The sequence below is a fragment of the Protopterus annectens genome, chromosome 5.part0 (assembly GCF_019279795.1).
Source record: "Protopterus annectens isolate FY-2018-M chromosome 5.part0, PAN1.0, whole genome shotgun sequence".
NCBI lineage: Eukaryota > Metazoa > Chordata > Ceratodontiformes > Protopteridae > Protopterus > Protopterus annectens.
Window position 1 is genome coordinate 729,134,743 of NC_056735.1, and position 14,906 is coordinate 729,149,648.

General features: G+C 38.8%; 1 protein-coding gene across 5 annotated transcripts in view; it reads left to right on the plus strand.

Annotated features, from left to right (window-relative positions):
- CLCN4 (chloride voltage-gated channel 4) overlaps positions 1 to 14,906 on the plus strand; it is a 449,930-nt gene that overhangs the window by 285,503 nt on the left and 149,521 nt on the right. The gene's annotated exons all lie outside the window — the stretch shown is intronic.

Genomic DNA, 14,906 nt, shown 5'->3' on the forward strand with positions numbered 1-14,906 from the left:
TGGCTCAAACGTTTTTATATAAAAATCTTTCCTCTGGCCCTGCTGTGATTTGCCTGGCCAGTGATAAGCCATCTATATTGCTGCCCTCCTCTAGGTTTTTACCATCCGATAAGGACAATCATGCTATGAACAGATATGGGAACATTTGTATACTTCTGCTACATTAGCTTTCTGGGCCTCTGACTACCAGACCCATATGATCAGGCATGTCCTGGCTCTTCTGTCTAAGCCTGGAACATTCTGACTGATATGCCTGATTCTGAGGCAAAGTTTTGTGCCATTTCCATTTTAAGTTCTGCTTCTCAGATCGCCCATCATTCTGTTGAGTGCAGTTATGATGCTGCAGACTCATCATCTAGGGAAGTTGATTTAGGATCTGTGATGAGGAAATACTCCTGGTTACATTTACAAACTGTTCTTGATGATATTAAGGCTAAATTATTGAACTCTCATTTAGACAACCAGAATTTTTTTTACTCTGCTGCTGAACTTTTTAAGACGTTACAGTAGAAGGGAAAAGTCATGCAGGACTTGAAACACAATTTTTTTGGATCTAAATAATTTACCCAGTTAAATCTTCTTTTGTTCACAGGCAACCAAGGCAGCCTCCTAGGGCTAAGCGGTCCTCCAAGAGAAATTTTCCTGACATGTCTTCTCAGGGTCCCAAGGGTCAGAGGCCTTTCCTTTCCTGAAAAAACTGCTTCCATTTGCCATTCAATCACTTCTACTTTTCGGCAAGATTCCTCTTTCCCTTAGGTTGACACTGTCCTTTATTGTCTTGCAACAGATAACTACAGATTCTTGGGTACTTTCTATTATCAGAAATGGTTATTTTATAGTTTGGAAGTCCCTTTCTCCCTTCCCAGGCCTTCCTCAGTCTCTTCTTTGCTAGCACCCTCACTTTCCTTTAGTTCTTCAGAATTTTTTGGTACAGGGAACCATCCAGACATTCCCTCCTTCTCATCAGGGCACAGTCATTTATTCCAGGCTTTTCTGGTTATCAGGAAGGAGAAGTCTTGGAGGCCAATTCTGGATCTCTCCTGTCTAAACACCTTGCTAAACATCATTTTCTTCAAGATGTTGTATCTCTAGATACTTTTTCCTTTATTACTTCCCCAAGCTTTTCTGGTGTCTTTAGATTTGAAAGATACTTAGCATCACATTCATATTCACCCTCACTTCAGGATATTTTTACATTTCTCTGTTTCTTCCACACATTATCAGTTTTGTGCTTTGCTCCAAAAGTCTTTATCAAAGGTTATCCCTTGGTAGCCTTCTGCAGACCTTGGGGAATTCATATCTTCCCTTATTTGGATAACCTCTTGATTCAGTCCAGCTCTAAGAAGCTCCTGCTCTGAGACCTTCCCTACACTATGCTTCTTCTCTGTAGTGTAGAGTTCATCCTAAATCTAAAAATGTCTGGGTTGTCCCCTTCTCAAGACCAGGTCTTTCTGGAATGCAGGATTCAGACCATACCAATGTTGGCTCTGTTTCCTCCCCTGAAGGGCCTCTCTCTGACTGCTTACCTATAGTTTTTTCTTCATCTTGCAGTCCTTCTGGCAAGGGAATTTCTTTGAGCTCTGGGGTTCATAGCATCTACCATTGCTACGGTTCCTTTTCCCAGATGGTTCCCTTTCCCAGAAAAATCTCAGTGGTATCTCAAAACTCTCAGGCATCAACATTGCCATAATCTGGAGTTTCCTGTCCCTCTTTTACCTTTTATCAAGTTAGAGATCTGCTGGTGGATTCATCAGATTTCTCTGAATCCAGGCCTATCTTTCTAGGTTCCTTTGGCCCACTCAGGAGCTGTACACTGATGCTTCCAGTTAGGGATGGGGAGCTTCTTCCAATAACTTCAAGGTCCAGGGACTTTGGTCCCCTTAACAACTGTCAGACCATATTAACATCAAGGAGATGAGAGCTCTGATTCTGGCTCTCCATGATTTCCACTTCCTTTAGGTTCCTAGTCCTCTAAGGGTTTTTATAGATAATACCACAGTCATGTGGTACATCAACAAACAAGGAGGCACAAAGTCTTACCTTCTTTGCAGGCTGGTTCTTCTGGCTTGGGATTTTACAGTCTGCCATCAATTACTTCTTCAGGTGGTTTACATCCCCTTAGAGCACAGTCTCCTAGCAGACACTTTGAGCAGATCCAAAACAGATCCTCTTTAATGGATGCCTCACAGAGCAGTGTTCCTGGATTTTGCATATTGCTGGGCTACTACTCAAGTAGACATTTTTGTGTCCCCTCTGAACAGATGATTTCCCAAGTTGTTCGAGAGTGACAAGTCTTCTGGTTTGGAAAGTGGATGCCATGCCTTGTTACCGGGAGGGGATGTTTCTGTGTGTATCCCCCTCTTCCTGTGTTTCCAAAAATCCTTCACAAAATCATATACAGTACCAAAATCTTGCTGGTGACTCCCTTTTGGATGAGACAGCACTGATTACCCCCTTGTATTCCATCTGGCCAGGGACAATCATTCACAGGTTAACTACAGGATGGGTCTTCTCACACAGGACAAGGGATCTCTTATTCGCCCTCACTTATTCATTCTTCAAATGACTCTTTGAGTGATAGGTTTTGATGCCCAATTTTCTGAGGACATGCTTTGGGTTTTGTAGGAGGCTAGAAAACCCAATACTAGAAAATCCTATGTGGGTAATGGAAGAAGTTTTCTATCTGATGTATCAAGCATGACTGGGCCCCTTTTTTTCTGTGGATATTCCTATGATCCTTTCTTATTTGTGTGAATTGCTCACTTCTGGATTGGCATATTCATCTGTTAAAGCTCGTTTGTCAACCATTTCTACTTGTCTGCCCATGAATCCCCTTTGCTTCAAGTTTTGAAGTCAAACAATTTTTGAAAGGTGCCCTTCATATTAGGCCCCCAAGAAAGCCTATTCATCCCTCTTGGGAACTTAATTTGTTTCTTGAGAAACTGTCTGAATTTCCCTTTAGGTCTGCAGTTTCCTCTTCCTTGCAACACTGTACTTGGATGTCTGTACTATTGGTTGCTCTTACTTCTGTCAAGAGGGTCTCTGAACTTCAAACAGTCATGACAGGTCATTCTTTTTTGATTTTTCATAGGGATAGGGTCTCTCTTTATATGACCCCTCCTTTATGTCCAAGGTTGTTAATAGCATGTCTTTGAATCAGACAATTCATCTTCTTTTTTTCCTCCTGTCCACTGAATGCTGGTGAGAGGGCTCTTTATACCTTGGGTTTGCATAGACAGCTCAGGTAGTACCTAGACAAGACAAAAGATATTAGGAAATCTTAGCAACTTTTTGTTTCCTTCCATTCCAGTAATTTGAGTTTGGGTATTTCTAAGCAAACTATCTCGTCCTAGATATCTAAGGGTATTTCTAAGGGTATTTCTTTCTGCTATTCTTTCATGGCAAGCAGCTTTCTTCTTCTATTTGTGGTCTTTCTACCAGGGCAGTTGCCTCTTTTGGTCCTTTTTCAAGGGTCTGGATGCTGGATCCATTTTAGAAACTACTACTTGGTCTTCTGTACACACCTTTACTAAACATTACATGTTGTATATGATTTCTAGGGCCAGAGTAGGTTTTGCCAGGGCCATCATTCATGGGTTTTTGGAGAGTTCCTCCATGGCTTCCTCATCCAATCCTCTCCAGCAGCTTTTGTACTCTCACATTTATAAAGAATACTGCAAGAGTGTTAAGGAAGGACACAGTACAGTTGTATAAGATTTTAACATAACTATAATAAAGAAAAGAAAAAAATTGTGATTATAATGGTGGTACACTATTATTATCACAAATGCAACCCCTCAGGAAAAAATACAAAGCTGCTACAATTAAATTAGTAAATAAAACACGCATGCATGCATACATAACATACATACATACATACATGCATATATACATACATAAGCTAAATTCCAGAATTCATACACTTAATGTTACCAGTAAGGAAATAACTAAAGCTGTTTCAGTTTGAAATGTTAACAAGAAATTAAAAATAAATGATTGGTACTATCCACATAGCTCAAAAATAGTTTCATCCTCCAAAAACAGCAAAGTGCCTTGCTTTAAATTATAAAAGCTGAACACTCCTTGCAATAAATAAATGACAGAACTAAAAAGAGCTCTTAAACAGGAACATTTTCATAGCTAAATTTCAAAGATATACAATTATTAAGGAAAAACCAAACAGAAAGGGAAAAGGTAACACTTGAAGCTCAACATATTTTATTTATTTAGAGCTACAAAGTATATAGATCGCTCAGTTTTTTTAGTAAAATAAAATCTGAGACTTAACATTTAAAAAGCAGATGGCAAATTCAAATCTTAAAGCAGAAATATCTTAGCATGCAAAGCTAAATTAAGTAAAAAATCTGAACACTGACAGGACTTACCTAAAAATATTAGTGAGCAGAAAAGTAAGAACCTTGAGTAATGTGACAGGAAGTACCTCACCTGAAAAACAAAGTAGCACCAAAATTAAACTTTTCACACTAATTAAAGTGTCTTGTTACACTTTGTATGCATCTGTGTTTTACAGTTAATTTTATTTCTGACTATAACCTTGAGGTTAAAACTGCATATGGTTTTGAAAATAAATATATAAATTATGCCATATTTTTGATGGTTTTGTTTAACTGTCAAATCAGTTTTACATGTTCCCTCAAATGGTGTCATCCTAGGTACTGATGCCGATTTACATACATAAGTAAAATATTCTGCATAATCAAACCAATATACTTCATTAGAGGATCAGCTACTTACTTATATTATGGTTTGATTAATAAATAATCACTTCTTAATTTTAAGTGTAGGGTGTTATACCTGTGAGATATAGCTTACTAGTTGTGATGAAAGGAGGTACTGCAGCATATATCAAACTGCTCTGTACAGTTGTTTGTATTGAAAAGGTATTTGTAAAGTGCTGTGTTTAAAATGTATCCACAGTCTGCCCTAATGGAAGAGAACAGAAATGTATATGCACTATTGTAACTGTTTAAATGTATATACTTTAACACTGGAAACTGGAATACAGGAGATTAACAACAGTACAGCAAACTTTTGAAAAATATCTGAAATTAAATTACTTTATAGGCTACACCATAAAGATGTTTCAGTGCAACTAGAGACACAAAGTCTGTACTAGGAAGCTTTCTGTATTGTCTTTATGATGTTCTATTTGCTACTTTGGAAGCATGAAGGAATGTAATTGTTTTATGACTTCCAACATCTGCCAAAGATCTGAGCAGAAGCTCTTATATGAGTATTTTTACAGGTAGATACTAAATGCTACCAGCTGCCAGCAGTGGGGGCTTTGGCCTGGGAGCTAGAGATAACCAGAAATGTTGTCATTCTGTTACCTACCGCAGCAGTGATATTTTAGATATTATTTTGAGAAGTCTCTTAGTGAGATAGAGCATTCTGCATTATGTCTTGGACCTGACAACAACAAGAACCATTCACATCATCTGCCTTTCTGTAATGAAGTATGTTTCTAGGGAACAGTGTAACTCTTTCAGATACCATAAGGAATATAGTGAAGCTTAGTTTAGATTTTATTTTTCTTTATTTGTGTGAGCCTGTACTGCGATATTATTTTAAATATTTCCTGTGGTTTTGAACTCTGACATCACTGTGAGTTTATATTTAGTATTGTCTTGTTCTTTTATTATTTATTATTGAATATATTTAAACCTTTCATTGTGGCTGATCTGTGTAGAGATATTTAAGTTTTGAGAGTATCTGCATATTTATTTGGTGACACTGTGTGGGCCACTCCTAACAGCCTTGCTCTTGGTCAAACTACCAGTTGGGTTAATATTAATATTACACAGTAAAATTGGACACGCTTTGTTAAGGTAGCTGGTAGGAGCAACTGGTGGCAGTGGTAACTACCTTATAGTTGGGGTAGAAGGGGGCATAGCTAGTAAACCTGTGCCAGCCTTTCCCAGGTGTGTGTGTGTGTGTGTGTGTGTGTCAGCTACTTGGGCAGGGGCATGAAGCACTGGTTGGACAGAGAGGGTGCTGGAGGTCTTGGCTTGGTCACTTAGCTGAGATCTCAACTCTAGAGCTGTGCCAGTGGGGAGTCTTATTGTGGATCTGGAGTAAGAGGGAGAAACCAGCCCCTGACTGACGGTTGTCTCTGTGGTGCTCTTAAGGGAAATTGCACTTGATGCAGAGAGCTGCATCTGGAAATACTGTGTGTGTTCATGTTATCCTTTTAGTGAATGTCCCCCACTATTGCCAGTGATGAAGATTGAGGCTATTTGATTACTGATCTAGTGGAGGGTCATCACATATTAAGTGGTGGGCAGTGGTGAGATATCCACATCAAATATTTATTGATGAACAGTGGTGGGATCAGCACCTCACATACTGGGATTCAGTGGTGTGGATACTGAACTGCTGTAGCCTGTAAACAGTCATCAGTGAAGAAGGTGTTTGTAGTCTCAAGCAGCCACATGGTAGACTTTCAGAGTTTCATATCACAATAGTTTTATTTTTTTTTGTTAGCTTAGTTAGTCAGGAAGAGCAGGCAAGGATATCAGCAGAGGATTATGGCAAGCTGGCAAGGAACCAGTTGGCTGAGATGTGCCAAGCCAAAGGACTGAGGCATGCCAGCCTGATTAAAGGAGAAATTATTGCAGCCTTAACCACAGCTGTATCACAGACCAGCAACCAGGAAGACAGCTAGACTGCCCTTGGGGATATACAGTCTCATAAAATGCACAGTTCAACTTTTCCTCAGAGGACTTCAAAATCTGTCTGGAGTTAAAGAGACTTGAACTGAATACCAAATGTTTGGAAATAGAATCAGCAGAGAGACTGCAATGTTTGGAGGTTGAAACAGAATCAGCAGAGAGGCTGCAGCATTTGGAAGCCAATGAAAATGAGAGGCAGAAGCAACATAAATAGGAAATGCTGATTCTTCTACAGGGTCATGGAGGTAATGGGGAAGGGAGTAACTGAACTCCAGAAGCACTAAAGGTCAGTAAATTTCTTACACAATTTGCAGGGAGTGATAATTTTCCTAGTTTTATTCATATGTTTGAAAGGGTATGTAAACAGTATAATGTTGACCAAGGGCTCTGGGTATGGATCCTGACCCCCTTACTCCATGGTAAAGCTGTAACTGTTGTTTCTAAATTGTCTGATACTGATTGTTTAAATTATAATACAGTTAAAATTGTTTATTAGAGTGTTTTAAGTTAACACATGAAGCTTACAGAAAAAAGTTTTGTGAGCATGGGAGCAAGGCAGATGAAAGTATGCGTGATTATATTGCTGAGTTAAGTACCTGTTTTCATAGGTGGGTGAGTGGGTGTCAGGTCAACACTTCTCAAGGGCTGGCAGACCTTTTGGTGAGGGAACAAGCAATTAGCACTTTGCCTGTAGACTTGAGTATCTGGTTGGCAGATAGAGAATGCAACACCGCAGATGAGTTGGGGAAAAAAGGAAACCTATGCCTAGCAAGCCGGGCATCACTGTACAGGAAAGTGATGCCCAGTGCTGCACATGAGTCTACGGGAATCCATGGTGGACAGCCTAAACCACCCCAACAGAGTCTTCCAGTAAAAGGGGAAGCCATTAGTTCAGGTACATGGCCAGGATCAAGGGGTAAATGTTTTAAATGTAAGCAGGGCAGCTATGTAGTATATAAATGTCCATGGAGGCAAGGTGGGAAACAAATGGTGGGTAGCCAGCAATTGGGAATGACAGAATGCCAACAGTAAGTTGTTTGGAGACAACAAGGGTGCCAAACTACCACAGGATGTTATATCCTATCTTAGAAGATGGGAAACAGGCCACTGCTAAGGCCATTGCTAAGAGAGATACAGTTTCTGACCTAATCATTGTGAAGCCTGCAGTGGTTAAAGAGGAGTACTACTTACTTGGGCAGTCTACTCCAGTCAGAGCTTTAGGAGCGACCCCATTCCAAAAATGTGTGGCTAGTATTCACGTTGACTGGGAGGGTGAAAAAGGAAGCAAGGAAGTAGGAGTGTTTGAGGATGTCCCTGCAGATGTCCTGATTGGAATGATTTTGATAGTGCAGTACCTTGTTACACACAGTCAGGCTTGGAGACAAGCATGTGGATCTGTTATTCTGGGGGGACCCAGACAGACTGCACAATTGAAGCCAGGACTGGTGAGGTGGTTACTTTAGAGAGGGAGCTAACCTGTAGCTGTGAGACTGAAGGTGAGCCACAGCTGCTGGTGGGTACTGATGTTTCCTTGGACATAGTGATTACAAGGGCAGACGTGAGTAGTAGTACCCAGGCTGACAGAGAGGCGATGCTTTCAGAGGATACCAGACTTCCTGTGGAAGCGGAGTACAAAGAAAGAGTTGAGACAGGCTCATCTCTCAGACCCTACATTACAAGGCTTCATGGAGGTAGCCGGGGAGGCGCCTGATTCTCAAAGAAAAGGGGAATCTGTATACTGGGACAAAAGGTTACTGTATAGAGAATGGACCCCTGAGGGAGGGCTAGAGGATGAGGTAATGCAGCAGTTGGTAGTGCCCAGAGCCTACGATCTGGCACTTCTAGCCATAGCCCATGACATTCCCTTTGCAGGTCATATGGGCATAAAGCATACCAAGAGACATATTATGCAGAACTTTTATTGGCCTGGGATTTTCAGGGATCTAACAGGGTAATGCAGGACCTGTGAGCTGTGCCAAAAAGTAGGCAAGTAGGAGACAAGGGAAAAGCCCTTTGGATGACTTTGCCTGTGACTGGGAAGCCATTTTGGGTGGTAGCTATGGATATTGTGTGGCCTCTGGTATCCCAGGTTCCACAGACAAGAAGTATATCCTAGTTGTAGTAGATTAGGTACCCTGAGGCAGTGGCTCAGTCCTCCATCAAAGCAGAAAAAGTGGCAAATGCTTTGTTAGAAATTTTCAGAAGAGTAGGTTTCCCAAAAGGAATACTGACTGTCAGAGGTTCCAATTTCATGTCAAACCCGCTGGCTTGTCTGTGGAAGCATTGTGGGGTTAAGCACCTAAAGACCACCCCCTACCATCCCCAGACTAATGGTCTGGTGGAGAGATTAAACTCTACACTACAGACCATGCTACAGGGATTTGTAGACCAGTTTAAGAGAGAGCGGGACAAATATTTGCCCCATCTGTTGTTTGTTTACAGAGAGGTGCCCCAGGAATTCACATGTTTCTCACTTTTTGAGTTGTTGTATGGGCATAGGTTGAGGGGACCTCTAGATCTGATTTGTGAAGAGAGGGAGGGTGAGTGTGAATCCCACAAGGAGCTTGTTGTGGCATACATCCTAAATCTCTGTACAAGGCTCAGGGAACTTGGCCCAGGAGAACCTGGCAGAAGCCCAAAAGCAGAAAATAGTCTGGTATGACAGGAATGCTTGAGCTATAGAGTATGCTTTGGAGCAGGAGGTTATGGTTCTCATTCCTGTCAGACATAACAAGCTGCAGGAAGCTTGGGAGGGACCCTTCAAAGTGGTAAGAAAGGTCAGTGATGTTAACTACATGGTAAAACTGCTAGGCAGGGGCACAAACTGTATAATGTTAACATGATGAAACCTTACCAAGATAGAGAGGCCCTTATGCTATGTATTTGTAGTAGGAGGGAGGATGAGTCTGAGAGGGATCTATGGCTACAGGGAGCCAGCCAGCAAAATCCCAAGTTACTATGGTGGAGTGTAGAGTTTCAGGCATATGTTATGACAGTGCAACACTGTAATGGGGTCAGCAATGCAAATTCAGCTGGAATCTCAAGACAGGAATGGGGTAATGTATTCCCAGATAGGTTCATTCCTCTCAAGCAATGTTTCTCAAGGGTCACTTGAAAAACTAGTTTGAGACTTCGAAGGGGGGGGAGAAGTGTGATGAAAGGAGGTACTGCCAGCTCAGCTAGCTGGAATTTTGTAAATAATTATATGTCATTTGTGAATATCAAACTAATTTATATAAGATGCTTGTGTTACAAATGCATTTGAACTGTATGTCATGTGTATCTTAAACTGCCCTGTACAGATGTTTGGATTGAAAAAGGTATTTGTAAAGTGCTGTATTTAAAAAGTATCCACAGTGTGCCCTAATGGAAGTGAACAGAAATATATATATACACTATTGAAACTATTTAAATGTATATACTTTAACAGTGGAAACTGGAATACAGAAGATTGACAACAGTCCAGCAAACTTTAGAAAAATATCTGAAATTAAATTACTTTATATGCTACACCATAAAGATGTTTCAGTGCAGCTAGAGACACAAAGTCTGTACTAGGAAGCTTTCTGTATAGTCTTTATGATGAACTAATTGCTACTCTGGAAGCATGAAGGAATGTAATTGTTTTATGACTTCCAGCATCTGCCAAAGATCTGAGCAAAAGCTCTTGTATGAGTATTTTTACAGGTAGATACTAAATGCTACCAGCTGCCAGGAGTGGGGGTTTTGGCCTGGGAACTAGAAGTCCGATGACCAGAAATGATGTCATTGTGCAAGCTGTCCCAGCAATAATATTTTAGATATTATTTTGAGAAGTCTGTTAGTGAGACAGAGCATTCTGCATTATGTCTTGGACCTGACAACAAGAACCATTCACATCATCTGACTTGCTGTAATGAAATACGTTTCTAGGGAACAGTATAAGTCTCTTAGATACAGTCAGGAATATAGTGAAGCTTAGATTGATTTTATTTTTTCTTTATTTGTGTGAGCCTGTACTGTAGTGCTATTTTAAATATTTCCTGTGGTTCTGAACTCTGATATCACTGTGAATATATATTTAGTATTGTCTTGTTCTTGTATTATGTATTAGTAAATATATTTAAATCTTTTATTGTGGCTGATCTGTGCAGAGATATTTAAGTTTTGTGAGTACTTGCATGTTTATTTGGTGGCACTCTATGGGGCACTCCTAATAGCCTTGCTCTTGGTCAAACTACAAGTTGTGTTAATATTACTATTAGCCAGTAAAATTAGACACCCTTTGTTAAGGGCCCTAAGGAGTGACTGGTGGTAGAGGGAACTACCTTATAGTTGGGGAAGAAGGGGGCATGTCTAGTAAACCTGTGACAGCCTTTCCCCAGGTACATGTGTGTGTAAATCAAACCTCAAAGAGTGTGTGCGTCAGCTACTTGGGCAGAGACATGAATAACTGGTTGGACAGAGAGGGTGCTGGAGGTCTTGGCTTGGTCACTTAGCTGAGATCTCAACTCCATAGCTGTTCCAGTGGGGATTCTTACTGGGGATCTGGAGAAAGAGGGATAAACCAGCCTTGGACTGACTGTGGTCTTTGCGTGCTGTTAAGGGAAATTGCACTTGATGCAGCGAGCTGCATCTGGAAATACTGTGTGTACCTGTTATTCTCTCAGTGAACATCCCCTGCTGTTGCCAGTCATGAGGACTGAGGCTCCTTGATTACTGATCCTGTGGAGGGTCATCAGAATAGGATATAAGACTCCACTATTGCTGCACTTAGGATGGAAAAATAGTAGCTTACACAATATCCCCAGCAGACTTAGTACTGTATTATCTAGTAAATAACAATGCACAATTTAGTTTATTCATTTAATGGTAAAGAGTTTTTTTTTCTTTTTAAAGCTAAAAATCAGTTAACTTAGAATATTCAAGTTTTCTTTTTATTTGGGAGGAAAAAAGAGATAGGGGAAAGATAGATGGTATCTGTGCATGAGGGAACACAGGCTCTACCATGTGCTTTCAGCATGATCAAGCTTAATTTTAAAACAGATAATGCCTGTAAGTATATCTATTTGGGGCAGCTCCCTCTATATGGTGGAGTGACTTCCCTTTTTGAAAAGTGTAAATAGTTCTTTGTGTTTGCTGTGATTTAAAAGGGGTTGGGGTTGAAATGTGTGTTTTTTTTCTTGAATGGTTCATTGAAGTGAAAAGTGTGACATGGATTCAAACAGATTTAAGAGCCAGAAAATGCATACAAGATCAGCCTACCAAGAATTAGTGTGTGCATGTAAGTTGCAAGTTGGAAGCATACATTCAAAATAACTGTCATGCAGAATATGTGAAAGTAATAACTTTCTATCAGAATAAATGCCCTATCAATTTTATTATGGAATGTAAATGGCATTGCAAGTACAGACAAAAAAGCAAAGGGTACTGAATTATATTAAGAACTGTGGTGTGCAAACAGTTTTTACAGGAGATGTATTTGGGCAGAAATAAGCATGTAAATCTGGCAAAGAAAGGATTCAAGAGTGGATATTCCTCAGATTATTGTAGATAAAAGAAATGAAATAAATAATAGTGATTGTGAGAGGGACTACAATAATGACAGAAGAGGAAAATAAATATGATAATGGTAGATATGTGGTAATTGTTTATTGGCAAGGAAGAAGGATCACACAGACATGTATTTTATTCCATCCAAAACTATTGGTATATAAATTAACAATCTTTTTGGAGAAATAATTCACTTTCAACAGGGAATATTATTTATGGGTGATGACTGGAACCTCATTTGCAATAGAGAAGCTGCATCAGGGGACCTAGAAGGAAAATATAACAAAAGAGGACATATATCTGAAGAAGTATATTGGGCTATTTGAAATATATGATGTGACTTTACTAGTTGTATCTCAAACAGAATATACATATTACTATCAAAAGTACAAATTCTGGGATAGACTTGATAGAGATTATATTTCACTGGAGCATGTGCATTTAATTGAAAGCTTCGAAACATATCCAATAAGTATTTAAAATAATTTACAAATGAAGACAAAGATAAAACTGCAGGGTAATAAAGAAAAATGAGACACTAGTGTTGCAATTCTGGCTGGGGAGAATATCTCATAAGTTATCTCTAAATGCAGATAGTTTACTAGTCTATGTACTTAATCCAGAATTGGAACTTTCTGTGCTCTTTGTTGAGTTTGAAAATGTTGGAAAGTGTGCTGTGTATAAAATAAACACTAAAAAAAACTAAAGTTATAATAATAAACTATCAGCCATATCCACAAGTGGAGGGGAGATAGCCCTTTCTGGCAAATAATGGTCAGATGGAATACTTTGGTCTAGTTTAGAAGCATCCATTTAGGTTACTTTTGGTAGTATATTGCAGAAAGCTTTTCTGGTGGGTTAAGTATCCCTTTCATATGGCTATACTAACCTCTAGGGGTAAAAGCACCAACAATACACTAATTAAACAGCAGGAACACAAATTAAGTATCCATGCAATGTAGCTGTGATGATCTCTAGTGGTGAAAGGACTCCTGGCTGAATGAATAAATATATGAAACTAAATTTAAAAAAAAAATGGAATTTTATTATAACATTGAATTTTTTGGAAATATGGAAATCATATAGTCGAGACAATATGATCGGGTTTCTGAAAACTTGAAAGTAAAAAAAAATCTACATTTTTACACCCCCCCCCCACACCTCCTGAAAATTGTGGATACCAACTCTGAGACTGCACTACAGTGGGGAAAATGAGGAAATTCCCAGTTGAAGCACTTCCATGTAGATCACGGTACTGTGGGAATCGAGGAATTTACCGTTTTCCCCACAGCAAAAAAAAAAAAAAAAAAATAGACTTTTCTTTTACTCTCCAGTTTTTGGATACTCGGTCATATGGTCTTGACCATATGAATTTCAAGTTTCCAAAAACTTGATGAATATATATATATATATATATATATATATATATATATATATATATATATATATATATATATATATGTATATATATATATATATATATATGTATGTATAGATGTATACACACACACACACACACACACACACACACACACACACACACACACTCTGCCAGTTTGGAAAACCATAAATAGCCTGCATTTTTATACTAAACATTATTTATAGTTGGCAAGACAGAAGTATATAAAAGTATCTTGTCTGGGTAATTATTTATGAAAAATATTTTAATATTAATGCCAGAAGAATATAATGTGTTCCTAAATTATTAAACCAATCAGATAGTGGTAAAACCTTACCAAGAAAATCATTGTGAGATCGTAAATACCCTAAAATTAGTGATGTTCTTGAAAACTAGATCGTAAATACCCTAAAATTAGTGATGTTCTTGAAAACTGCCATTTTCATGAAGAATGATTCAAACCAGTAGGATTAATTGTATCTAAAGAAAAAAATCCAGTGCCTTTCTTTAGAGTTCAGCAACTTGTGTTTCTCTGTGGGGTTTGGTGTAGTACCAAAAACTCTGTCAATACCTATGAAAGTAAAATATGCTTGAGAAACACCTCATGAGCTCACTATACAAAACAGTAACAAAATAAATTCATCTGTCTGCTGTGATTGTGTACCAGTGTACATGGAAATGCAAGTGTATCGTGAAAGCTGTCATTACTCTCAATACATACCTCAAGTGATCACTTTATAGAACATTTAAAATGGAAACAAATGTAAATTCAGAAAGGGATACTAAGAAATAAAAACATTGTGAAATCTGAAGGAAGTACTTTAATTTCATTTCTAATGGTCGGGCTAGACTGTTAGGGATACAAAAAATATAAAAAGTAGATAGCTGATTCTACCCCATAGCTGTCCTTTAAATGTAGGAATTTCTTTTTTTACATTAAACAAGTAAAGCAGCTGTTTGCTTCCATTTTTAATTTGAAAATGTTCTCACTATTAAGCTGCTAAATTGTGCCATTGAATACTGCAGTTGCAATAATGTGCTTAAGCTACATTGCAACAATAGGATTGCATGTGGTCTGCTTTGAAGCAGATGCATAACAACCCACACAATGAACACTGTAGTTGTGGAGCAGATCAGCATGTGACTGGGATTCTAGGTAGAACAAGAGCATGCTCTTACTTTACATTTGTTATCATACATTCGGGATGTTGTCATTTTTATCTTAAAGAAGCTACATATCTGTGATGCAGTAGGTATCGTAAGCTGTTCTTTTATATATGATC